The 27,522-nt window shown below is 35.8% G+C and overlaps 1 long non-coding RNA gene across 1 annotated transcript in view; it reads left to right on the top strand.

Moving 5' to 3' along the window:
* Positions 1-14,078, top strand: part of LOC149248756 (uncharacterized) — a 331,776-nt gene extending 317,698 nt beyond the window's left edge. The window contains exon 5 of the long non-coding RNA XR_016265775.1: positions 13,952-14,078. This is a non-coding gene — a long non-coding RNA (uncharacterized LOC149248756). The remainder of the gene's footprint in view (positions 1-13,951) is intronic.
* The last annotated feature ends 13,444 nt before the right edge of the window (positions 14,079-27,522 follow it).

A 27,522-nucleotide genomic window follows, 5' to 3' on the forward strand; every position in this document is an offset into this window, starting at 1 on the left:
ACGATCCAGGATATGGTACAACAAGGAGCAATAAGGCTCCATCACATTGGGACTGATGATCATGTCGCAAATATTCTTACGAAGCCCCTGGGGAAGGTCAAATTCTTAACCTTCCATGAACGACTTGGAGTCGTGGAGAGACCCTCTTATGAGGGTTCCATTTGAGTTGGATATTAAGCTCTAGGAGCTCTGGGGGGCTTGGGTACTTCTTGGAGCGATGAGCGACGATATGGTGAATGGCTCACCTTCCCCTAGTGGTGCGCTGTGTACAGGGTGAGTGGTTCACCTTCCCTTGTGATACCCCATGATAGTTGATATATGCATAGGATGAGTGGTTCACCTTCTCCTGCCGATACATCCTACCCATGTAGTCTGGGACTCATGGGAAGTACCTCTCATCTGACCAATGAGTAGGGAAATGAGGATAGGGACCATAGTATTACCGATGGACGCATTGTGTACTACCGTACTCCCTATGCTAGGATGTTTGATATTGATCTGGGATCAATGGAGACTGACTTCAGGTCAGTGGAGAGTGGTATGATACACTCTCGATCATTTCTTCTTCATTATTTCTTCATAGTTTAGCAGAGCAGGGATGACAGGGATGGTATAGATTGTCAGATGGTTTGGCAAGTGGAGTTCTCCCTAGTTGAGAGGGAGTGTTAAATTTGGCAACTAGGGCCAAACTCCACCTTGGACAACTCATATGATGGAGATGATATTTTTGTTGGATTCCTCTTTCCGAGAGGTGTAGGATTGATCTAAAGATCATCTCATTCTGACAAGTATAAATGGAATTATGAATTTATTTCTTCTATGGAAAAATTGTCAAGGTTAGCCAACAATATAATGTAGGCTCACATGCCCAAAAGTCATGTCTCTTCACCCTCAACGTTGCATATAAATAGAAGGAGCATCTACCTCATTTTAACATTCATTCATCTCACACATATCTCTCTCTCACTTGATTGGGTCGTACGATTTTAGGACAACCTTCTTCTCCTGCACACGTGCGAAGGGTTGACCACAATTTCTATTTCCCAACGTTGACCAAGTTGCAGCATGTTTGACTAGCATTGATCGGGCATCATTTGACCTTGTTTAACTGTGATTTTTGTGGGAATGTCTCTGTTTGGGTAGGCCACATATTTGGGCACATAAAACGAGATTTTCTATGTTGTTTGATCAACGTTGATCGCAACAAGTTTGATCATAGGTTTGATTGTGCGTTGACAGAGTTTGACAAATTTCTTCAGGACTATTTTGGCTTGATTTGGACTTATTTCTTGAGGCCAAATTGACTGGCTTTGGACGAGCTGATTTGGATGAGTAATTCTGTTGATTTGACCAACATTGAATTTCTGGTTAGGGCATCCTGTTGAGTGCTGTTTGACTGAACATATTTCGCTATGTTTGGGTAAGTAAACTTTGTATATTGTACTCTCTCTCTGTTGAACTTTTGAAGAATAATAAGAAGATTTAATCAAAGGGTTTTCCCCACATTGGGGTTTTTCCCTGGCATCCACCAAATATTGTGTCCTCTTGTCTTGGTTTGTCTTCTGTTTATTATTTATGTTATATTTTCATTTACTATCATGTTAATGTGATTGCTAATCTGGAAATTGATATTGAACTAATAAGAAAAATTGAAGTAAATTTCTCTTAAGCATAGAACATACCATTGTTATCTAAAATTAACAGTTGGCCTCTTCCCCCCCTTGTCCACACTTTGGGTCAGGCCTACAATGATGCCCCAAAGGTTGATGCAACTAAAAATAAAGTTAAAAGCATAATTTTGGCCACTCTTGACAGGAAATGTACCATATAATGCAAAAGATGGCAGGGACATACAAATTTAGCACGTGGGAAAAATCCAACATGACCTATACCCTTTATCATGGCCATCACCCTGGTTCCTAGGGCCCATATATGAGCCCCCTGCATCATTGAAGAACCCATGGTTGTACCAACCCCTGGTGGGCGATGAATTGCCCAACCTTAAAGGGGTATTCACGATTATATCATTCACATCATGCTCTTATTCCCTTCAACCCCGATAAGTTATGAAGAAAAAATCAATAAAGGTAAAGGAATATGAAGAACGATGGAAAAACAAAGGTCGGGGTAGCTCATGTACCATGACTACTCCCTCCTACATCTCTACACCCAAGTGTGAGATTCACCCATTTTAGCTACCCTTCTACCATGCCATGTGGCTAGAAGTATTCCCCTGCTACCCCACTCCATTCCACCATTATTTCACATGACACCTACCATTTAACAAATGTACCATGGACCTATCACCCCCTTAGAGGTTGAAACCACTTAACTTGGTCCTTAATTAACCTCCTTGAACCTGGGGACATACATGTACATTCTAAAGCCCATTATGGAAGGGAATGCCACCATGAAGTGCCCACTTAGTTCCATGATTTGTAAGCTCATTCGCTTAATTGCACTAATGGATTGTTGTATTGGAAAGTGAAAAAATTATTGGATCTTACACAGGATTGCGAGTGGATCTTCATCCTGGGGTTTGGTCTCCATATATGGGGTCCAAGCCCTCCAGAGGGTCATATTGGCATTTGTAGGGTGTGTGTTGAAATCCATAGGCCTCCACTATAACAGAGAGCAGATGACCATGCCATGGTATCTTTCAACACCATTAATTGCTCGCTCATGTTCGACTTATTTGATGATGATGATGCACCTAAACCACCTTGTCCAACCGGCTACACGCTTGCATCATACATTTGGTAGTTGATTCAGGGCCTATATGGGGTTTTGTCTCACCATGGGAGACAAGGGAGGGATTGCATCATTGTTCTAGTCCTTATAGACGCGATACATGCTTGTTCGATTCAATTGGAGACCCATGAGTATGCTTTTGTGCCCCCACAACTGCTTGGGGGTGCCACAAGTCATTTTCTTGGAGATCAAGAGGCCACCCCTTTCATCACTATTTTTGGAGCCCTTCTATTCATTTTGGCACATGTTGGACTTCATTTAGCCTTCCAACGACCCTCCTAGCTACTTGTCTATCATTTCAACCCTCTTGAGAGGCTAACTAATCTTATTGTAGAGCTGTTTGGTGGGTGTCATCGAAATGATGTTATTTTGCACATTATTTTTATTGTAGGGGCATTATTAGGCATAATTGAGCCATTTGAATCCCTAGGAAGATCATATAAATATGAGAGAGGCTCATTTGATCTCTCATCATCACTTGGATTGGGATTATCTCTCTTGAAGAGAATTTCATACTTTATCTTGGCTTATCTATTGGAGATCTCCTGATGCCTTTTGATATTTTTGGAGATAAAAGTTTCGTTCTCTTGGAGCCATTTTCTTGATCTTGGATTTGGTTATATCTTTTGTTATCTTGTAAGTAAATCTTGTTAAGAAAATTTTTCTTATGAAACAACGTCTAATGTGTGGAAATTATCCAACTAGCTCTTGTTATTTCATGCCCTAATTGTTATATCGTTGTAAAATAATATTAGAATGCACATTTTTGCATGTTACTCATTGATAACAAGTAGATGAATGTTCCTAACAAAGTAGAATTTATTTTCTCTCCACGAAAGTCCATAAATATTGGGTAGGTAAATGTTAGAGAGTGCTTTCTAGGGCATCATTTTCTAGCCTCCTTGAAGACGATTTCGATCAAATTTTGAAGCACATAGACTCCATAGCCCAAGGACAAGGCACTAATCTGAGCCAATTTGGTGATCAACCCTTTCTCCTTTTCCTTTCTCCATTTTCTAAAATTTTGGCCCTAACTCTAGAAGGCCAACTATGTCCTAACACAAATTTCATTAGAAACATCTCCTTGGGGTGGAAATTGCTACACTACTACATTGTCCTTTTCTCTAGGTTTCATTAAAGTTTCAAACAATTCCTGTGGCTACTTTGAGAAACATATCAATCTCTAGCCCCAAAACCATTTCTATTCTTCACCTTCCTAGGTATGAGGCATTTATAGGGTCATTTGCTCTTGAAAACCCATTGGAATTTCACCTTTCCTCGACCATTCCTGCTAATCCTTGCTTGACCTAGTCATATTATTGATGATCACCCAAACCCTAGGCCTTGCTTGGATCCCCTAGGTCTCTCTTGTGGTCCCAACCTTTGTATGATATAATTTCACAATACCTTAAGAGAGGTCCTCCTTCCTTTCTAGGAAAACTTGATTTAGGCATAACCCTTTTATTGAATATCCTTTCACCTAGATCTAGGCCTCCTTCCCTCAATCATTTCTTGGAGAGCCTTTTTTTGCTTCTAAAAAAGAAACCTGTTATCTGAGCCTCTTCTTTCAATTAACTTTGCAAATCACATCATATCTAATCATTGAATTCTCAGTTTTATTGATTTCCCTTACTCTGGGACTCCTCCCATCGATGAAAGTCTGTAAAGAGTAGGGGTCATCGAAAGAGGTGACAATAGGTCCTTGTCTCATTGTTTCCACTTGGTCTAGTAGTAGTCCCTTTGGAACCCCTCTTAGGACCCCTGCTAAATTGAGTGGTAACAAGCCCCACTCATAAAAGGAAGACTTGCAGGCTTATTCAGAGCCAACAACGGTCTTAAGAAATGATACCCTCTATCACCCCTACTATATATTATTATGGCAGAAGGCCTAAGTAGAAAATTTGAAGATGAATGGTCAAGAGGCCAACTACATAGAACCAAGGTGGATCAAGGAGTCAAAAATATCAACCACTCTCAATTCATAGATAACACCCTACTCATTGGGGGAGCCTCCTTTGTCATCATGAACATGTTTAAAATAGTTTTGGATTTTTTTGTTAGGGTCTCTAGTGGGCTTCTCAATCATAATAAAAGCAAAAATTATGCTTATAATCTCAACAAAGGTATTCTTCTTGTCGTTTCTGAAATTTTTAGATTCGATTTTAAAAAAGAATGAAGTTATTTCAGATATCTAGGTATGCTAATATGATTGAGATCCTCTAACTCTCAAGCTTGACAAAATGTCCTCAACAAAGTCAAATCCATGTTTATATAATGGGGTACTCATTTGATAAATCCATTAAGAAGACTTGTTCTAATCAAAGTGGTCCTTTCATCCTCGACCTCTAGTAAAGAAAAGATTTATTGTCTATCCAGTAACTTTATAAAACCCCCATATGTTGTGTACCTTTATGAATCAATAACAAAAACTCAGCTTGGTTGACATGAGAACTCAAACTAAATGGTTTTTTAGAAATGCACTAAACTTATATTAGCCTCCTTGCGTTTGCATCATAATCACATAAACACATGAGGCAATCAACAACAAATTAACCTTCAAGATTAGTAGGAGGGGTGATTACTAGTTAGGATTGGCTAATCTATACCTAAGGAAATACCTAGTCATTATGTGACACTGAACCCACATCATTAATTATTAAGAATTAGTTATAACATAACTTTGTAGTGATGGATTTATACTTCCTTCCTTTGTTCCTCTCTAAATACACTGCTAACTTTTCAGATGCAACCTTAACAAGCAAACATCTCATCGAAGCATTGAAATAAGTTTATAAAATGTCCACATACCTTGACCGTGGCCATAGAAAATAAAATATATAAGAAATTAACTATAGACCTTGGTCACAAAGTCCCAAACACTTACAACCCAACAAACATTTTTCTCACCACATGAAAATCTCCATCAATTCTAATGTATCAAAAACAATTTTATTTTAAAATGGTCTTTAAGTAATTTAGTTATGTATCACATTTTCCATTTTTCTATTCTATCCAATTATATTCAATGTTAATAAAATTGGAGTTTTGATATATTAAAACTATAATGGTCATCAAGTAGGAAACGTTTTTCTAAATAAACTATACAATTTATGTGTAATTGACTTGTTGACGGTGCTGGACCCACCAACATTCAGGGGATCACCTCGGTATGATGTCCCAACTGGACCTCACACCGCTTGGTGTGGGAGTCCCATCCGGTATGATGGCCCAGTTTCCATTATGTTAAAGATTTGCCTCAACTCTTGCTTATCAACACAGGAGAGTGGTCTACTTTGTCTTGCGGGAAGTGAGTTTCACGTGCTTGGTGATTGTAAGTGTCTCTTGTTTCAATGGTCTTTCACCGTAGAGGGAGAGGATGGGAGTGAGTCCCAAGTTGGTTGGGAGAAGTCCCAATGATGCTAGGAACACACAACACAATAGGACGAGTACAGCTTCCGGCAGAACAGTCCACACGGATGCGGCAATCACAACACACAAGGGAAGATAACACGTATAACACTTAGCGGATTAGTTCGCGCGAGTCCAATGGTTGTTATAGCAAGTTTTATGTGAAAGGTCTGTTTGATGTCCGGGAGAGTAGTCTACATGGGAGAGACAACGTTAACAACATATACAACACATTTTCGTTAACATGTGTATTACAATACGTGAATTAGTTTAAGTGTTAAACGCAGGTTGAAGCAACATGCAGTACAAGTGTTAAAGATTAGTCTTACAACAGTTACAATATATGTATGAAAACGTGGTAGCCTGTTAACAGGCTTCTGAATTAAGTGAAAGTTCCAAGACACATCGTTACACCATACATCACTAACCCCGCGTGCGGAGCGTTGGATCCACTACTTACTCCTCCTAGAAAAGATTATAGACTCTCAAGGCTATGTGGGAGGAGCTGAGGTGAAAAATTCCTTTGCATGTACAAATGAGGGGGTATTTATAGCCAAGGGTGAAATTGACCCTTGTGGTTGTTTGACTACCCTCATGATTGTTTGACTTCCATGACTTTTTGACTTTACATGACTCTTCGTACAACAAGTGGGTCTCTTGGACTTCCACGTTACATTACATTGATTAACAGTATGGCCCATAGTAGAGATGTGGACAACATGACTCATGACATGACTCGACATGACAATGCTAGTACATTCGTGCTACTGCTGGTGTGCATGTCGAGTTGCAATGTTGCTAGGTGATGGATGTCCTCATGGTGTGTCACAGCTTCACCTCCGCATGGCAAAGTGTGTGGAGTTTTCGATGGTCATTGGTTCGCTTGATGCTACATTCACACATTGCTCCTTTCTTGTATGTTGATAAGCTTGATAGGTTCGTCCGTTTGCGAAATGTGCATGTTCGTCTGTCTGTTCGTTTGTGAACACATCTTGCATGTTTGCTTGTTCGACTGTCCGCGAACACATCTTTGCATGATCATCCGTTCACGAGCACATCTCTTTCAATGCATCATTTGTTTGTCCGTTGGTGAACCTGTCCTTCTGCATGTGCTCCCTTTGTTCATCCCATCTGTCGTCACGCCATGTTTCTTTGTGTACCTATGTCTGCAGTCACTCATGACGAGACGACATCAAATCCATAAACCTCCTAGTCTACCATGATGCATGATCATTTCAAATGTAGATGACCGGGAGAGGTGACAAGGTTGTGGGGTGGGATGGAGGCTCCGAGCACTACGGATGAAAACTGCGCAAGAGTCACTAGGTAATGAAGATGGGCAATCGGGATCGACAGTGACTATCTGCAGGGTCTGGCTTCGCTGGAGGACAAAACTGCACAATTTTTAAGAGGAACAGTCTGGGTTGCGAAAAGGTTGGACAAGCAAAATCTGTGCAATTTTCGGAACGAGCGAGCAGCAGAAGCTTGGCAGCAAAAACTGTGCAATTCTTGAGGGGAATTGGCAGTCAGCCGCTGGGTCACTGGAAGCAAAACCTGCACAATTCTCGAGGGGAACTGGCAGTCAACTGTTGGGTCACTGGCAGCAAAAATTGCACAATTCTTGAGGGGAATTGGCAGTTAGCTACCGGGAGCCTGGTAGCAAAAATTGCGCAATTCCTGGAGGGAACTCGCAGTCAACTGCTAGAGCTTGGCAACAAAAACTACACAATTCCTGGAGGGAACGGTCAGTTGGTTGTCAAGAGCTACTGGCGAGAAAAATTGCGCTAATGTTGGGAGGCTAGCCTGTTGGTCACCTTTGCGCAGTTTCTGAGCTGAGTGGACTGCTGGGCAGTAGAGGACTTGCTCATGAAAACTGCATAATTTTCTGGGTGAGCAGCCGGTCGACTGTCGGGAGGGCTGGGTGGAAAAACTGTGCAATTTTCTGAGGGAGACAAAGACGACATTGGGTGTCTGTCTGGCTTGTCTGCGCAATTTTCTCAGTCAGCGGAGTGGGCAAGGTCTGTAGCCTCTGCGCAATTTTTGAGGGGAGTCAGTCTCGGGGTGGCTGTCGGGTCAAACTCTCTGGTTGACCAGCATGAAGGTTGATTGATTTTCTTGCGGACAACGCAACTTGAAATGGCTTGCTTGGTGCTTTTGCGTTGTTCTGGGTGATAATCGATTGAGTCAATGGCGGGGTGATGGTCCGGCTGTCAGAGGGGAATCCGATCGTCAGAACTTCAACAAAGTGACTAAGTGTGTGAATGAATGAAAGATGCATACGTGATCTTGCAAATACACACTTACATGACTTGACAACAAGACGACTCAAACCATCCAGACACACATGCTCAACATGACTGACTAACGGTGTAAGCGACAAGCGTGACACTTGTGATTGATCGTTGGTTGACTATGATGACGCTTGCGCGACAGTGAATGTGACTCCGTGTGTGAGTGTGACAGATGTTTTCATAGCGAACACAACAAGTACACACGAAGCGAAGACTTTGAGTATAACCAGAACATGGTCGCAAGCATGACTTTGACATCAACATGCAAAAACTTGGGTGAAATGATCAAGCAAGGTGGGTGCGAAGACTCACACGAGCTCACGGAGTGAACCTGAGTGTGTGCAGTCATCAAGTGAAACTCTCAAGGGAGGCTCTGAAATGGTTGCAGGCTAAAATTTTGGAGGGTGGTTGTAGCCGCTACAACATGACCCCATATATATATATATATATATATATATATATATATATAATTCATTAATTTTGTAGAAGATGACAACATTATTGGCCACACATTTGATTCTTCCTAAAATTTGTCTAACAATCATAAACTTTGGTGGGTACTAACCTTAATAAATTTGTATACTGAAAACTTTACTCCTATTTAAATTTATGCAAAGAATTGCATAAATTTTGATGCACACTAACCTTGATAAATTTGCATATTGAAATTTTACTCTACACAAATTTATGCGAATAATTGTATATATTTTAGTGTACGACAATTATTGATAAATACGGTTATTTACCTAAATATAAAGAATGTATAAAGTAATTCTTCCATCAAATCTTATGAAAAATGACCATGTTAATTTCACATTACATAAATTATTTATGTAAAGCTCATTTAATACAAAATCTTGGCTAATTAATTTTTTATATTATTAAATAATTAATTTAACACATCAATTCTTTAAATTTTACAATTAAAATAGTAACTTACTAACTTAATTATAAAAGTAAACTCCATTAAAAGAACCAAAACCAAATTAATACAATCTTCAGTAAATGAACTCCCCCATTAATGAGTAACACGACTACATCTACCTTAAAAAAGTAAAATGGTAAAGTAAACTCCATCCTTAAAAAAAACCAAATTAATACAATTTTCAGTAAATGAACTCCCCCATTAACCAGTAACATGGTTACTTCTTTTAAAAACAAGTGTTACATAGTAGTTAGTCCCTACCATTTAGTTTAAATATAGTTAAATTAAAATATATGTTATTGTTAAATATGCCATTTTTATTATTAATTTGTACTCCACTGGCAATGAAGTCGATTCAAACATTCATTAACTTAGTGTAAACTAAAGAGTTGAAAATTTATATTTATCTAAAGTTATGATCATTAGATATGATAATATATTTGATAATTTCTAAATGAAAAGTTAACCAAGACAAGAATGTAAGACATATAGGTTATATATTATGAAATTGGTTAACAAGTAATTATAAATTTGAAATATAAGCTATTAGGAAATGTCATTTTTTATTGGAAATTTGTAATTATGAAATTGAAAGTATTGAAAATTTAGATGAATTATCTTATTTTGGAGTGAGATGTAATAAAAAAAGAAAAAGAAAAACATCATTTCTTATTTGAGTGTGCAAGATAATCTATTTTTCTTTATTTAAAGGTAAGAAAAAAATATCTTTGTATTTGGATTTATATTTACAAAAAATTATAAATTGATACAAAACAATAGAGATTTAGTAATATATTTTTAATGATAAAAGATGAAATTGTTCACACATTAAATTAATGATGACGTTTTGTGGAACATGATACATTGGTGAAACTGTCCGATCTATTAATCAAAGGATTAAGGAACACGATGTTTATATCAAGCATGGGAGGACCCACTCTTCGCTATTCGGGCTTAACAAAGCATGCAGAGAAGACCAAACATCATATATGCATTGAGGAGGCTGAGGTCATTGCGGATATTTCTCACTTTCATCACCGTAAATTTAGGGAAGCCATAGAAATTGAGAGGAGGCTGACAGTAGTTGTTGGATTCCAGCCCTTTCCTCTTAGTTTCCTTTCCTTTCTTTACTGTTTTTCATCTTTTCGGATTTGTTTTTATTTTATTTTTTCCTCCTCGGGGTTTATTTGTCCTCCTTTGCTCTTATTCTCCCCCTTAGTTTTATTTTATATTGTTTCCATCCTTTTTAATATATATATATATATATATATATATATATATATATATATATATATATATATATCTTTCTCCATTGCTACTTAAATTTTCGAATAACTACAAAAAATAAAATTAAACATATTACATATAAATTTATTTTATAACATTAATATTTTTTCCCATTTGACTAAAATATTTATTTTTCTTTGAATATTGTTTTCCTTACTTTAGAGTTTGTTATAATCCTTTGTTTAATTATTTTTATTTATATATTTTGGGTTAAGTTAGTTTTATATAACTATATATTGGAGTTAATATTTAATTTGATTTATTAATTTATAATTATTTCCAGTGTTTCCCCTGTAGTTGTGACAAGGTCTTATCTCCCTATTTATCTTGCGGGTAGGATCTAATTTTTCATCTCTTCCTGATGATGAACCACACGGGTTGGCTCGAAACGCCTCGGCCTAAATCTACCAATGTGATTTCTTGTGAAAATGTTTTCAAATAATTAATGCAATGTGTCAAGTGTAAAATATACTTGACATAAATTTAGTTTTAAATTAATTTCTAAAATAATATAATATAAAATAATGAAATATAAAGCATTGATGTTGATTTTTTTTTTAATGAAATTATCTGAAAAGACCATTTGGTTCATGCATGTGGAGCCCAATTTCCCAAAAGAATCCATACTTCACATATTATATTTGCTTGCTCTAACCATGTCTCCAAAGTCAAAAAATTTTAATTGACAAAAATGCAATAAGTCTAAGTTGTTGTTTATCTTAATCTAATTGTTGTTGTTTATATTAATCTAACTTTGATTAGGTAGGGGACTTTAGCTGGAAAGAAGGTGCAATATCATTATAATTGCATGTGACATTTTTTTACCAAGAAAAATATTATTAAATGTGATTTGTGAGGTTTGTGACAATGAGTATTATGTTTTAGAATTTACTTTTACTCTCCTACTTATTATTCTATTAGGATAGGAATACAAATTTATCATAAGACCTTTGTACCTCTTTCTTATTAATTGATAAGACCTTTGTACTTTTCGCTCATTAATTATGCATTGAGCAATAACATGTTGAATCTGATGACCAATCAGATTGTACAAAATAAAATTAAAATATTGTAAAAAAATATTAAATCTCAATTTGTAAAGTGAACCCATGGAAAATTTATAAATATTTTTAGTCAACCCTAAACTAATATAGATTTGACCACAAAGTGAATGCAATATCCCATGCCTATGGCAAGGATAATAAAATGGTATTTACTTTTCGTATTAATTTAGATTGTAAAATTGTATAAAAAATTATAAAACATTGTTATAGCACAACCATAACTGATATAAACTATCCTAAATTTTGTCTTAGATTAATTTAGACATACAATTGGCTTCTATAAACCTAGAATAAATGTTGATGTTGTTTTTTATTTTTATCTTTATATATTTATTTTTATTAATTTGAAATGAAGATAGTAAGACACATTTATAACTAATAAAAATCTAAGAATTTATGTTTAAAAACAAAAGTACTTTAAAATCTTGTCTGAATTTTCATTATTTTCAATGCAAATTTGCAGGTTGGTTAGATTAGGACAAAAACAAAAATCTGTTATGTTTTTGTTTTGTATGGTTTCCACCAAAAAAGACAAATAACATTTATTTCATTAACAATGACTTAATTTATATATTATGACTCAAGTAATTTAATATCATAAAGTTAAAATCTTGTCTAAATTTTCATTATTTTCAAGGCAAATTTGGGGGTTGGTTAGACTACAACAATTTTCAATGCAAATTTGCAGGTTGGTTAGACTAGGACAAAAACAAAAATCTGTTACGTTTTTGTTTTGTATGGTTTCTACCAAAAAAGACAAATAACATTTATTTAATTAACAATGACTTAATTTATATATTATGATTCAAGTAATTTAATATCATAATTTTCTAAATTTTCATTATTTTGAAGGCAAATTTGGGGTTGGTTAGACTACAACAAATACGTTTTTGTTTTGAATAGTTTCCACCGAAAAGGACAAATACCATTTATTTCATTAACAATGACTTAATTTATATATTATGGCTCAAGTAATTTAATATCATAAAATTCAAATCTTGTCTAAATTTTCATTATTTTCAAGGCAAATTTGGGGGTTGGTTAGACTACAACAAATAAGTTTTTGTTTTGAATCGTTTCCACCAAAAAAAGACAAATAACATTTATTTCATTAACAATGACTTAATTTATATAACATGACTCAAAGTAATTTAATATCATAAAGTAATTACGTAGATAGGCATGTTTATTTTAGAACTGGTTTTCAGAATTTTAATTTAATTATTAAATGAATGGTAAGAATTTGATCTCCCTAGAATATTTTAGAACATTCATAATAATATATACACATTAAAAGTTGAGATTTATCTTCAAAGTTTATATTGTTTTTTCACTTTTAATTAAATTGGCTAATTAAAAAATAACTCATATGAACCAGTGTCAATAAAGTGACTTGAGAATTTTTTTGGGCATATTGTATTGATAATCTATAAGGTAAGTGTAAGATTTTTTTTGGGCATATTGTATTGATAATCTATAAAACAAGTTTATTATATTGTGAAAAAACCTAATTACAAATAAGGAAATTTCCATAATAAAATAAAAATAAATTTCCACATTATTATATATATGTACAAAATTAGTAATAATAATAATTTAAAATAAAGTGATAATTATACTAAAAAAATCATGTAATAAGTATTTTGATATTTATAATAAATTAATGTTTATCCATATTTACGAGCATTTTAATTTATATAACTATACTAATTTAATTATTAATTAAATAATAAATTATAATTCAAATAATTTTCACTTTTATGATTAATAAAAGTACTTTCGCTCCATATCTCCTGCTTCCATATCTTATTCTAAAATAATAATTCATTGTCATATAAAATGTTGTCGTATAACTTGCTTCCCGCGGTCGAGTTAAAATTTAATTATCAATATTTCCTTATTCCTATGTTAATGGACTATTATACATATCCATAAAATATAGTAAACAATTTTTTAGCCTTCCAAATATAATGTATATGGATATTATACTTAAATAGTCAGGATTTACTCTTTATTTTTTATATATATATATATAAACTGGTAATAGTACCATAACAATACCACTGAATCATGTAGAGAAACATGTCTGTTATGAATAACATCTGTCATATATGGAATCTAGAAACTATTGTTCAGTTAATATGAACACTTCAGTTTGGTTAATACGAATAGTTAGCATTTAATATGTAGAGATTAATCTAACATTCCAGTTGATTCTCTGCCAGATTCAAATGTGACGATGGTTTTTGAATGGAGTGGATGATAATTGTTACAACCATCCGTCACTCGACAAAATTATAGCTAATTGCCAGCCGTTTGATGTTTATATCTCTAATGATGAAGTATAACTATATAAGACAGTGAATATCCTCCAGTATATCTAAGCAATATAAAGGAAATTGATAATGTATTTGAACGATTCAGGATGCGAGTTCAAGGTCTCGTAAATGTGTTTTCCATTATTCAATTACAAGTGATATCATTAGATACCATACGGAATTCATATATTTGCAGTTGTTTTAGTAAAAAGCTAAATCTTAATTTTATTTATTTATGTATTTTTTAATCATTTTATTTTTATTTTTTTAAGGAAAAATGGACATTTTGCATTGTGTATGAAAATGTTTACATGAGATTTAAATAGTATATATCATTTTTACAGATATATCCTCAAAATATAATCTTTGTTGTTCCGCTATAAATTCTGATTTCATTATTTATATCCTCGAACTAGCACCAAAATGGACATATATTGTAGAGTAAATATTGACATCTTCCCTCCTATGAGAACCCTCTCAAATCTATTTAAGCAATATAGCTTGGAAATATATGGCCAGGGATCTATTTCAACATTTGATGTTTCTATAGTTGAATAAAAACATTTGATGCCTTGTAAAGACTAAAAGAACATGCTTTGTGACAAGGGAAAGGATATCAGATCCCTTATAATGTTGAGGTTGTCATGGGAAAAACTCATATCTTTGTCCATTCGAATGAATGAATATACGAGACCATAGGGCATAAAATCTATGTGAAAATGTTTCCACTGATATTCCTATGAAGAGTTTGCTGTTTTTATTTTTTACTTTGAAGTCAAGGAAGGCTAGCTAGGGTTGATATGTAGATAGAAAGTCCAGAGGCCTCCACTTTTTATTTACAAGAATGTTGAGGGTGCTAAGAAAGCTTGGGAGGAGCTGAAGAAAACTAAAGGTAGTCATTCCATGAATTGCAAGTGGGAAACATAGGGTAACATGCAGAGGAACATGCATACTGCTATTACCACCCCTTTGGGTCCTAATGACCTTCCACAGACTCAAGGTGTGGGTTCAATTCTTGAATAGGCTGCAACTATGCACAATTTTCTGGGCAGTTCATTTCCTTTCTATCAAGGGAGCACACCTACATTTGTATATAAATTTTATAGTACATATATCAATTGAATCTCCTACACAATAATAGAACAAGATTTACATTTTAATTGAATTTGTTCATAGCCTAGATTTTGCATGTCGTACACTCAAGGAAGTGGTTCAAATATCAGTTTTAGTTCACCATAGGATAGATTTCTTTTTAGGATTGATTCATGTTAGGTTTGCGGGTCGAATTATTTGGTAGAACCTGGCATTAAGCAACGTTAGGCAACATATAGCAAGGGGGAAAGTTATTACGTGGGATAAGTTCAGAGGCAAAGGCATTGGGGCCTATGCAACCTTGAACCCACCTTTTGATGAATATATGGCAATTACAGAGAGGGGGATGAATCAATAATTGTTTCTTTTAAATGACCATATTCAAATTAATTTAGTAGCTTCTAATCTTTTCTTTTGCAGTTGGAAGAATTATATATGTATTAATCTCTTAATCGTTTCTTTTGCAGTTAGTAGAGTTTCATATGTAATCAACATATAACAATGACTTTAAAAGAATTCACACAAGAAAGATATTCAACATTCAACACAAGAAGACATCAGATACAAGTGGAAACCCATAAAGGGAAAAACCACGAATTTTGTCTAAAGTGATGTGAAGGCAAGCTCCTACTTCCTTTTTACATCAAATCCTCTATAGGATTCTACCTCAAATTTATTTTGCAAGATACAACTTGCTGGGAAGCTTCTATTCCCTCTTCTATAGGCGCCGACCTACTCTTTTTCAGGTTTCCACCTGAAAGAAGACAACAATCCCTTGAGAAAATTACAAATACACTTTGTTGGTTACTTGGTCTTTATCTTTGTTTTGATTTTTGTTTCCGTCCTCTTTTTAGTTGCTTATCCTCTTTGATTTTCTTTCTCAATTCTGGTGCACTTATGCTTCTCTTTTTCTTTCTCACTTTACAAGACAATTCATGAACTTCTTCTCTTAAAATTCAATTTTTTAACTAACTATCATTCAAAAGTGCATCTTTTTATATACAAGACTTGTTGATTGTTTGTATTCCATGCAACAATATTAAGCAAAAAGTTTCTTCTTTGTATTGCAATGCTCTTTGTGGTCTACCTCTTCATTTACCAATTTGAAGATCATGTTGGAATAAGGAATTGCTAAGAGGGGGGTGAATCAGTAATAGTGAGGTTCTTAAATTTTTTTACTGAATACGCTTTTAGTTCTTTCCTCTATTGTCTATTACTTATGAGAGCATTCATTCTAGAGAAAGTGAGCAACAACCTTAAGCATTCATATGTTCATACAATCTATCACATGAATAACACACACATATTGATTCATGTGGAAATCCAAAGGGAAAAAAGCCACCAATTTGTTGTTGTTTATGATGTAAATTAAACACCTACTTAATTACATCAGTTTGTTTGTGAGCACCCACTCACAGGAGGCACTGACCCCCTTTGGTTAGCAAGCACCTACATGCCAAGAGGCACCAACCTCTTCTGAACTCAAGCTACAACATGCTCTTGTCATTGTTCTACTTTTCATACAATTTTCGAACTGAAAACAGAGGCATAGACAATTATGGAAAGATATCAATCTGGTTGGTTGCAGAAACAACTTCTTCTCTTGGTCCTCTACTGTTCCACAAACCCCCTTGATCTCATACAACATCACTCTTTCCTCTGCTCAAAACCGCATATCCTCAGCTTTCTTCCTTCTCTCAGACAGGTTCTCTGTTACACCCCTTTCAGTTCTTCTCTTGCGCTCGTTTCATAGCACACTCTCTGCTCACATTGCTCAAATCTTCAACAATACGCTCTTCCCACATTGGTTGATGGCAATCGATGGTTTTGATCATCTGCTACACACTACACAATGTTGTTTATGTTGTGTGTTTCCACACTGCCCGAGTGTACCTATGTATGTCTCCTCTTGCTGTTGTTGCGTCTAATTGATGAACTCTATCATGGCATTAAACATAAGAATGGGCTTCTGAGTTCTTCACTGACTCCCTATGTAATCCTCCATATTGGGAATTTAATCTCATTCAGCCTGCACACTCTACCGTCACTGCCCATGCTTATTCAGTGCTTTGCATAACTTTAAAGTACTCATGAATGGCCACTATGTTCCTTATTTAAATCTACAAGACGTGCATGGAAAGTAGAATATTTATTTCTTCGTCTCATCAGTTCTTCTCTGTTGATCGTGGTCCTTGTTCCCTTGCCTCAATTTTTTCTGTAGATCCCACTGACTCCATAAACCATCTTTGCTGATTTGCATTTAATCTCTAGCTACCGAGCCATTCATCCTTTTAATTCATTGAACTGTTATTTTAGAGCCACAACATATCATAACTTTTATTGAACAATCCTTACAAAACTGCAAAGTCTCGATTACATTTTAGCTCCCTCTTCTTAGTCCTTAGTTTTTTTGGTCTCCACATGACCATGTGCCAGTTAATATCGGAGCTCCTTTTATCGTAACATGTTTCAAATTCCATTTGCATAGGAGTTATGAGGTCCTCAATCTTCGATATGCTAACCTTCGAGATAATGTCATGCTTTCATCATCTCTCCGCGTGGTGCCTCCTGAGTGCTGACACATGTCACCCTGATTTGCCCCATTAGGCCACTGAAAATGCCAAAACAAGTTGCCATGTGTCCATCGTACTACCACGGCATGATGACGTTGTTTGCCAACTTCCACTTCAACTCTTAAGGACCAATCGATTGCGACCATGTGTTTATTAGGCGGAGAGAGAAAGATCATCCTTGGTCCCTAGTCATGCACTGAATTCCTAGGTATTTCTTTTCCATTGTGAACTTCGGGGCTTCCAAGAAATTACAATCTATAAGGACTTACGAGGTTCCTATATTTAGATGGCCTCATCCTCTGATATAATCTACTCCGAGGTTCCGATATTTCGATGGCCTTGTCCTCTGATATAGCCTGCTCTCTGGTTCTGATAAGTCTCCTGCTCCGAGGTTACGATATGACCTTTGCTCTAAGGTTCCGATCAATCCTCCTACATGCTCAGACTCTGACCTTTGATATTCCTTCTTCTGATGTTCTGATGGCCCTATGCTCTAAGGTTCTAATGTGCTCTGGCCTCCAATATAGCCTGCTGCGATGCTTCAATGGCCCTATGCTCCAAGGTTCTGATATTTGGTCTCCTCTTAATGAATTCAAGCTCGTTACTTTGATGATCAAGAACTTTTGATTTCGATGGCCATTTCCAGATTTCCATATACCGTTGGAAAGCTTATTCACAACAATTTCTGCTAGAGACGGTCCAATGCAGTATTTGAGCCCATTTGAAACCTAAAATATGGCTCCAAACCTGAAAGATGATACCAAGAACCTGGACCCCCAATTCACCATAGTCATCATTTTATGGATTTTCCAATAAGCCTGCTATTGTGGTTATTCTCTACTAGAAGCCTATAACTACCACATGATTCCTCATGAGCCTGGACTACCAATCACTATAGTCATCGTTTTATGGCTTTTCAATAAGCCTACTACTATGATGATTCTCTACCAGAAGTCTGTAGCTAGCATAGGATTCCTCCTGGACTCCCAATCACCATGCTAATCCGGTTGACATCAATGCCAACACACTTGTTACCACTAGTCATCCAAACAATGCCAATTGTCCAACAACCTCCCCCTTTGGAATTGATGCAACAACATAAGCTCCCTCTGAAGCTAGGCATGGTCTTCTTCATGCCCCAGTGATATCCTCCCCCCTCTGGCATCAATGGAAAAGAATACTTCTTGAATACTCCCCCTAAACCACTACATCCTACTCTTCCATTGATCCCACATGATGAGTAGCTACCAACACCCACCAAAATGGAGTCATTTGGAAGGAGGAGTCACAACTCCTATCTACTCCCTGATATATTCAAAGGTTTCTCTTGCTAATGGCTTAGTAAAGATATTTGAAATATGGTCTTTAGTGGGCACATATTCAAGACTGACAATATTGGCTACAACTTATTCCCTTAAGAAATGGAACTTGATAGGAATATTTTTGATCTTTGAATGCATGACTGGATTTTTAGAGACACTGATGGCACTTGTATTATCACACATAATTAGTATAGGATCAGTCAACTCTACATGAATATCTTTTAAGGTATGCTTCATCCATAGAATTTGCGTGCAATAGGTAGCAGCCACAATATACTCTGCTTCAACAGTCGATAAAGAAATGGAAGCCTGTTTCTTGCTGACCCATGACACCAAGCATTTTCCGAAGAAGAAATTTGCACTTGAGGTGCTATTCCTATCATCAACATTGCCAACCCAATCTGCATCGGTGTAGGCCTTCAACTTGAATTCTTCGCTCTTAGCATACCAAATTCCATAATTTGTTGTTCCTTGAAGATATTTGAAAATCCTTTTGATAGCAACAACATCACTTTCACGAGGGAAGGCTGGAAATAAGGCCACAAGACCCACAACTTGCATGATATTTGGCCTCGAATCTGTAATATACAACAAGATTCCTATCATGGATTTGTATTCAATCTGATTTACCAATGGTGTCTCATCTTCTTTGCACAATTTTTAGCCTGTAACCATAGGTGTGCTCACTGGCTTGCAATCTTCAATTCTAAACTTCTTTAAAGTTTCTTGAAGGTATTTGGATTGGGAGATAAACACTCCACTTGGAGACTAAGAGATTTTCAATCCCAAGAATAAATAAAACTCTCTGATCATGGACATTTTAAACTCTGTCTGCATACATTTTGCGAATTGATGCCCCAATTGTTCCATGTCACTGCCAAAGATTATATCATCCACATACACTACTACAATTAGTAGATGGTTGCCTTTAGATTTTATGTATAAATTGTTGTCAACAATACCATTTTTAAAGCCTTGTTGCTGAAGGTATTTATCCAGCCTTTCATAGCTCTGGGAGCCTATTTCAGTCCATATAGAGCCTTTTTTAGTTTGCACACAAACCCTTCATCTGTGGTGAGTATAAATCCTTCTGGTTGCTCAATGTAAACTTCTTCTTCCAGATCTCCATTGAGAAATGCATATTTCACATCCATATGATATACCTTGATGTTTTTATGACTGGAAACAGCAAGAAAAAACTTGATAGCTTCCAGTCTTGCTATTGGTGCAAAGGTTTCTTCTAAATCCGCCCCTTCTATTTGAGCATACCCTTTGCAGACCAATCGAGCCTTGTTCCTAATCACTTGACCCTGATCATTCAACTTGTTCTTGAAATCCCATTTGGTCCCAATGAGATTTTTCTCTCTTAGTTCTGGAACGAGCTCCCAAGTGTCATTCTTTTCAATATGGTCAAGTTTTTCATTCATAGCTTTCACCCAAAACTTGTCTTCACTTGCTTGGCTGAGATTCTTGGGTTCAATCTGTGACAACAGAGCCAGATTTGCATAACTTGTATTACCAACAAGTTTCCTCCTTGTCTGAACACCATGTCTTTGATCTCCAAGTATCTGAATCTAAGGATGTTCTTTCTGTACATATCTAGAAGGTGTTTTTAGCCTTGTAGTTATTCATGCTTCCTCATCTTCACTATCTGAATCTGTTTCTTCTAGATCTGCGGACCTCATATCTAGATTTTCTTCACCATCTGAGTTCATGTTTCTTTTAGAGGACTCAGGTTGTGAAGCTATTTCATCTACTATCACATCAATGCAATCCTCAATCTTCTTTGTCCGCTTGTTGTAACACTTATATCCTTTGCTTCGAGCAAAGTACCCGAGTAATATACCCTCATCAGCATGGGAGTCAAACTTTCCAAGATTTCTATCATTCCTTTTGATAAAGCATTTGCTCCCAAATACCTTGAAGTGCTTAACTGATGCAAGTCTTCCCTTCCACAACTCATAGGGTGTTTTATTACTATTAGGCCTGAGTTGATCTCTATTTGATATGTATATTGCTTCTTGTGCAACTTCTCCCCAAGAGATGTGGGATACTTCTGCTTCATCCAACATAGCTCTAGCCATTTCCTAGATTGTTTTGTTCTTTCTCTAAACTACTCCATTTCATTGTGGAGTTCTAGCCATTGAATAATGTTGATGTCATGTTCTTCACAAAATTCTTTGAACTCTCTTGAAGTGTATTCTCCTCTATTTGATCTTAAGCATTTTATCTTTAAGTTTTTTTTATTTTTTACTTGAGCTTTAAATTTTTTAAAATGCTTAAATGCTTTCGACTTGTCTTTTAAGAGCATGATCCAAGTGACCCTGGTAAAATTGTCAATGAGTAGCATGAAATACCTTTCTCCTTTTGGGGTTTTTTCTCCAGTTGGGACACACATATATGTGTGAATAAGCTCCAATGGTCTAGATGAGGAGAACTCTTTTGACTTGAAATGAGTCTTAGTTTTCTTTCCAAATTTGCATGACTTATAGATTGAGTTATTAGGCCTTGACAATCTTGGCAATCCTCTCACAGCTCCCAACTTGCTAATTTTGACCAAACTATCAAATTTCATATGGCCAAGCCTCCTGTGCCACAACTATGCTTCATTCGTTTTTCTTAAATAGAAGTTAACTTTGGAATCGTCATACACATATACATTATTGTGGGTTCTGATTGCTTTTCCCACAAACTTTCCATTCTTCATGTTGCAAATATCATAGTCCTTGGATCGATCGGTCACATCATAGCCATTATCACAAATTTAGCTAACACTAAGCAGATTGTGCTTGAGACGTTTCACATACAACACATTTTGTGCTTTGTCTTTTGATCAACATTGACTATGTCTTTACCCTTAATTCTTGCCAGAGCATTGTTACCGAAAGTGACATTGTTCCCTTTGTCCTTTTCTTTTAGCAACAAAAAAATTCTTTTATTGCCAGTGATATGCTTGGAACAACCACTATCCACATACCATCTATTTTATTGATTATGTGCTGATAGAGCAAGTCCACACTGCAAACTCTTTTTCAGTTTTTTTGTTTCCAATTCTCTTTATCCTTTTGGATAGCTAGTTGTCGAATATTTTGGAACTTAGATAGCTATTCAAACCTACTTTTGTACTCATTTTCCTTATGCCCAAATTATTACATTTGGAACACTCAACATCACATAACAGGGGAGAGAAGAGATTTCGATCTCTGAGGGGAGAGTTTTGAGATCTAAAATTTTGATACTTATTATATCTAGGATTTTCATCTCTTTCAACTTTGATCCTTCTACAATGAACATCCTTATGTCAAAAAATATGACACTTATAACAATGACCATAAAATAAATCGGTGCGCCTATTGTTGGAAGTATTATGAGTTTGTGCATGAAAGCACCTTGATTTTCTGGCTGATTGATTCATTCTCCATTGACTCCTCTTTTCCCTACTACTCTTTTGATTTCATTGATTCTTTCTTGATGCTTCTTTGCATAGCTCTGCAGTTCTTCAAATATTGCAGACCTAAAGATTAGCTTCCCCATAGACGATTCTTGTGTCTTTGAGTATCCCATCCCTGTTTTGATTCCTGAGGGCCTTCATCTATTTAGAATCTAATCTACTTTCCTTGTGGCTTCTGCAAATTTTTCATTTAAACCTTTCTCAGTATTTATTCCCTCAAGATCCGTTCTTAGAGAGACAACCTCTGCCTCAAGACTCTGACAGTTCTCTTCCCATTCATGGATCAAATCTTGAAGAACCTCTTCCTTTCGTTTAGCTTCTTCTAGTTTAACTTTCAAGGACAAAATTTCATCTTTGCATGTTTTTTAGCTTGTTTCCTTCCTTATCTTGAGAAACTCCTATTTTAACTGCTTATTCTCTTCTTCTAGTTCTCACATGTTCCTTGTTTTTCTTCTACTTAAAGGACTAAACTATCTTTTCTCTTAATAACTTCTTCAAGTTTTTCATTTTGATAAACAAACTCCTCATTATCAAAGTTATACATACCTTCTTTAGCACGTTGTAGTTGTTCCTTCAGCTGCCTATTCATTTTCCTTGCTTTCTTTAACTCATCAAGAGCACTGATGAGTTCCCCTTCAAGGTCCACTACTCCTTCTTCTTCTTCCTCTTCAGAGTCATTAATACTTTGTTTCTTAGAGTTTGTTCCAAAGGCCATAAGTAAATACTTATCTAAATCATCTTCCCAAATGTTTTCGCTGTCTGACTCTGGTGTTGAGATATCCACTTTGGAGTATAACCCCTTTTTCTTATAGAACTTTTTCTTCTGATGTGTCATAGATTTGTTTCCATGCTTTTGATCATGTTCCTTTTCATCCCTTTCTTTGTAAGGGAATTTAGACGAAAAATATCCAAGTCTTCCACCGTAAAAACGTTTAAAGGGCAAGTTCCCTTTATATTTTCTTGAGCCACACTTCAGTTTCCTAGCTAATTGAGTTGACCCCTGATTAGATTCGCAGCTAGAGCAATCTTGATGATATTTGTGCTCCTTGGCCTTTTTGGATACTTTGAATGTTGCTTCCTTAGGTTCAAACTTCACTCTTCCTACTCTCATCTCATACGTTGTGAGAGTCCCAAGCAACTAGTCCATCTCGAGATCCCTTAAATTAGCCATTTTTTCAATAGCTGAGACTTTGGCATTAAATATCATTGGAAAATATCTTAATATTTTTTGAACAATCGTGTCTTCCTTGACCTCTTGACCAAGTCCCCTAATCATAATCATATTGGTTACTTCATCAAATCCGAGGAAGTATTATGCTATGCTTTCATCTTCACACATTCTTAGGCTCTCAAACCTCATTTTGAAGGTTTGAAGTTTTGCCTTAGTAGACTTATAGTGCATAACCTTTACAAGTTCTGATTGAATAATACCAAAGAGAATGACATTCTTGGCTTTAGCATTCTTTGCATTCACATGTTCATAGAATCTATCACATGATTGTTGGACCTCCAAAATGTCTTTTAAATGACACCCACTTTCACCTTTATCGCCACCATTTCACTCACATGTCGCAACTTCATAACCATATAATATTTTATTAGCCACCATTTTCATAAATATATGGGTTAGGATCCTTATTTACCATTTTTGTAAATATATGGGTATGTTGGGCCTCCAAAATGTTTTTAAAATGACATCCACTTTCACCTTTATCACCACCATTTCATGCACATGTCGCAACTCCATAACCATATAATCTTTCATTAGCCACCATTTTCATAAATATATGGGTTAGGATCCTTATTTACCAAAGTTATTTATTTTATATTTAAAGTGAATTTATGATTAAAAACTAGGAAATTAACATGGTTTCATGTATCTATATATGTGGCTTGAGTTTCATGACATGTGTAGTATGTGGTCTCCAATGCTCAAATTCGAATTCCCTTCAAAGGAGATTTGGATAAAGGTCAAAGAAGGATATGTGTCCTATTTGGATTGTAACTCTGTGAGGTGTTTCATCATTTCCTATTTGGATTATAACTCTATGAGACACCTAGGGGATATCTGTCTCATTATGAGCTATTTGGTTGTAACTATATGAAATTTTAGTGGATTCTTATTAAATAGGGTAGCTTCTTATGTTTTTGTATAAATAAGAGAGTCTTCTCCTTTGAAAGACATGCGTAAAGTTGGAGAAATGCTCATGTTTTTAATAAAGAATTTGGAGTTCATACTTGGAGATTTGAAGATTTAGTTTTGCTTGCATATGGAGCTTCTTCACTTGCCATCCTCATACACCATTGAAATGGCCATCTAATGATTGTGAGATTTAATTGCTTTTATAGATTAAAGTTTATTTGCTTTCTTAGTATTAGTTTTAGAATGACTGTGTAATCTTTGCTTTTCTAAAAACATTTTAATAGGGAAGATTTATGTATTTTCTGATTGGATAAAGTTTGAGGCAAGGGCTCATAGTTATTTAGTTTCCTTTCATGTTATGTTATTTACTTTCTTAGATTAAACCATCAATTCATTGTATAATTGAATAAAATATCAGGCCAAGAAGGTGACTTCAAATTGGGTGATTGAATGTTCAACCTATGCAATCATTGAGCTTTACTTTTTCATGTTTCTAATATTTGCTTTTAAGATCCTCATTTAATTGCATTAACTGATATTCCTAGAGATCGTTTTAAGAAATTAATTTAATCATATTTCCAAATTGAATGATTGAATATTTAATACATGCAATTACTGAGTTATTTTCTGCACACTTTACTTGTTTTTCTAGGACATTAGAAGTTAAAGTATAAATAGTTGCTTACACATCGTTTCAAGAAGGTAACACTTCATAATTGAATGTTGGATTAACTAAGAATACATTAGTTGTTTTTTATTTCATAGGTGAGTTGAATTTCATTTTCATTATTTGATTTCATAGATTAGATGAATTGGTTTTCATTATTTTGTAATTAGATTGATCTAAATTGAAAGACAATTTCTAGCACATATAATGCACGCATGCTTCACAAGTTTACGAAACCCCTGGGTTGACAAAATAAATGATAGGAAATCACTTTTCCCCAACAATGAGCAACATACACATATTGACACCAACGTTTTCATGTGGAAACCCAAAGGCAAAACTACTACCAATTTGTTGTTGTTTATGACGTAAATTAAGCACCTACTTAATTACATCAGTTTGTTTGTGAGCTTCCACTCACAAAAGGCACCAACCCCCTTAGGTTAGCAAGCACCTACTTGCCAAGAGGCACCAACTTCTTCTGAATGCATGCTACAACCTGCTCTTGCTAGTGTTCTACTTTTCATACGATTTTCAAACTGAAAAAAGAGGCATATACAATTATGGAAAAATACCAATCTGGTTGATTACATAAACAACTTCTACTCTCGGTCCTTTATTTTTCCACAGACCCCCTTGGTCTCATACAACAACACTCTTTCCTCTGCTCAAAACTGCATATCCTCAGCTTTCTTCCTTCTCTCATGCAGGCTCTCTGCTACACTCCTTTCAGTTCTTCTCTTGCACTTGTTTCACAAAACACTCTTTGCTCACACTGCTCAGATCTTCAAAAATACACTCTTCCCACATTTCTCGATGGAAATCGATGGTTTTGATCCTCTGTTGTATACTGCGCAATGTTGTCTTTGTTGCCTGTTTCCACATTGCCTGAGTGTACCTCTGTAAGTATGCTCATGCTGTTGTTGCATTTGATTGATAAAATCTGTCATGGAATTAAACATAAGAATGGGCTTCCAAGTTCTTCACTGACTCCCTGTGTAATCCTCCATACTGAGAATTTAATGTCAGTCAACCTGCACACTCTACCATGACTTCCCATGCTTATTCAATGCTTTGTGGACCTTGAAAGTACTTAGAAATAACCACTATGTTCCTTGTTTAAATCTGTAAGACGTGCATGGAAAGTAGAATATGGCTTTCTTCATCTCATTAGTTCTTCTTTGTGGACATTGTCCTTGTTGCCCTGTCTTAGTGTTTTCTGCAGATCCCACTAACTCCATAAACCATCTCCGATGATTTGCATTTAATCTCTAGCTTCCGACCCATTCATCCTTTTAATTCATTGTACTGTTACATCAGAGCCACAACATATCGTAACTTTTATTGAACAATCCTTACGAAACTGCAAAGTCCTGATTGCATTTTAACTCCCTCTACTTATCCCTTAGTTCCTTGGTCTCCACATGACCGTGTGCCAGTTAATATCAAAGCCCCTTTTATTGTAACATGTTTCAAATTCCATTTGCACAAGAGTTACGAGGTCCTCAACCTCCGATATACTAACCTCCGAGATGATGTCATGCTTTCGTCATCTCTCCACGTGGTGCCTCCTGAGTGGTGATACATGTCACCTTGATTTTACCCATTAGGCCACTGAAAATGCCAAAACAAGTTGCCACATGTCCACCGTACTGCCAAGAATTATTGACGTCATTTTCCACTTCAAATATTAAGGACCAATTGCCTGTGACCATGTGTTTATTAAGAGGAGAGAGAAATATCCTCCTTGGTCCGTTGTCCTACACTGAATTCCTTTGTATTTCTTTTCCATAGCGAACTTGGCACTTTGAAGAAATTACAATATGTAAGGACTTACGAGGTTCCAATATTCTGATGGCGTTGTCCTCCGATATAATCTGCTTCGAGGTTTTGATATTCTGATGCTCTCATCCTCTGATATAGCCTTCTACGAGGTTCTGATAAGTCTCATGCTCTAAGGTTCTGATTAATCCTCCTATATGCTCAAACTCTGACCTTCGATATTCATTCCTTCAATGTTCTGATGGCTCTATGCTCTAAGGTTCTGATATGCTCCGACCTCCGATATAGCCTGTTCTAATGATCTGATGGCCCTATGCTCCAAGGTTCCGATATTTGGTCTCTTCTTAAGGAATTCAAGTTCCTTACTTCAGCGATCAAGAACTTTTGATTTCGATGGCCATTTCTGAATTTCCATATACCATTGGAAAGCTTATTCATAGCACTTTCT

Source organism: Pinus tabuliformis, chromosome 7 (genome assembly GCF_031772625.1).
Source record: "Pinus tabuliformis cultivar Carrire ecotype Pingquan chromosome 7, CPIR1, whole genome shotgun sequence".
In the NCBI taxonomy this organism is placed as follows: Eukaryota; Viridiplantae; Streptophyta; class Pinopsida; order Pinales; family Pinaceae; genus Pinus; species Pinus tabuliformis.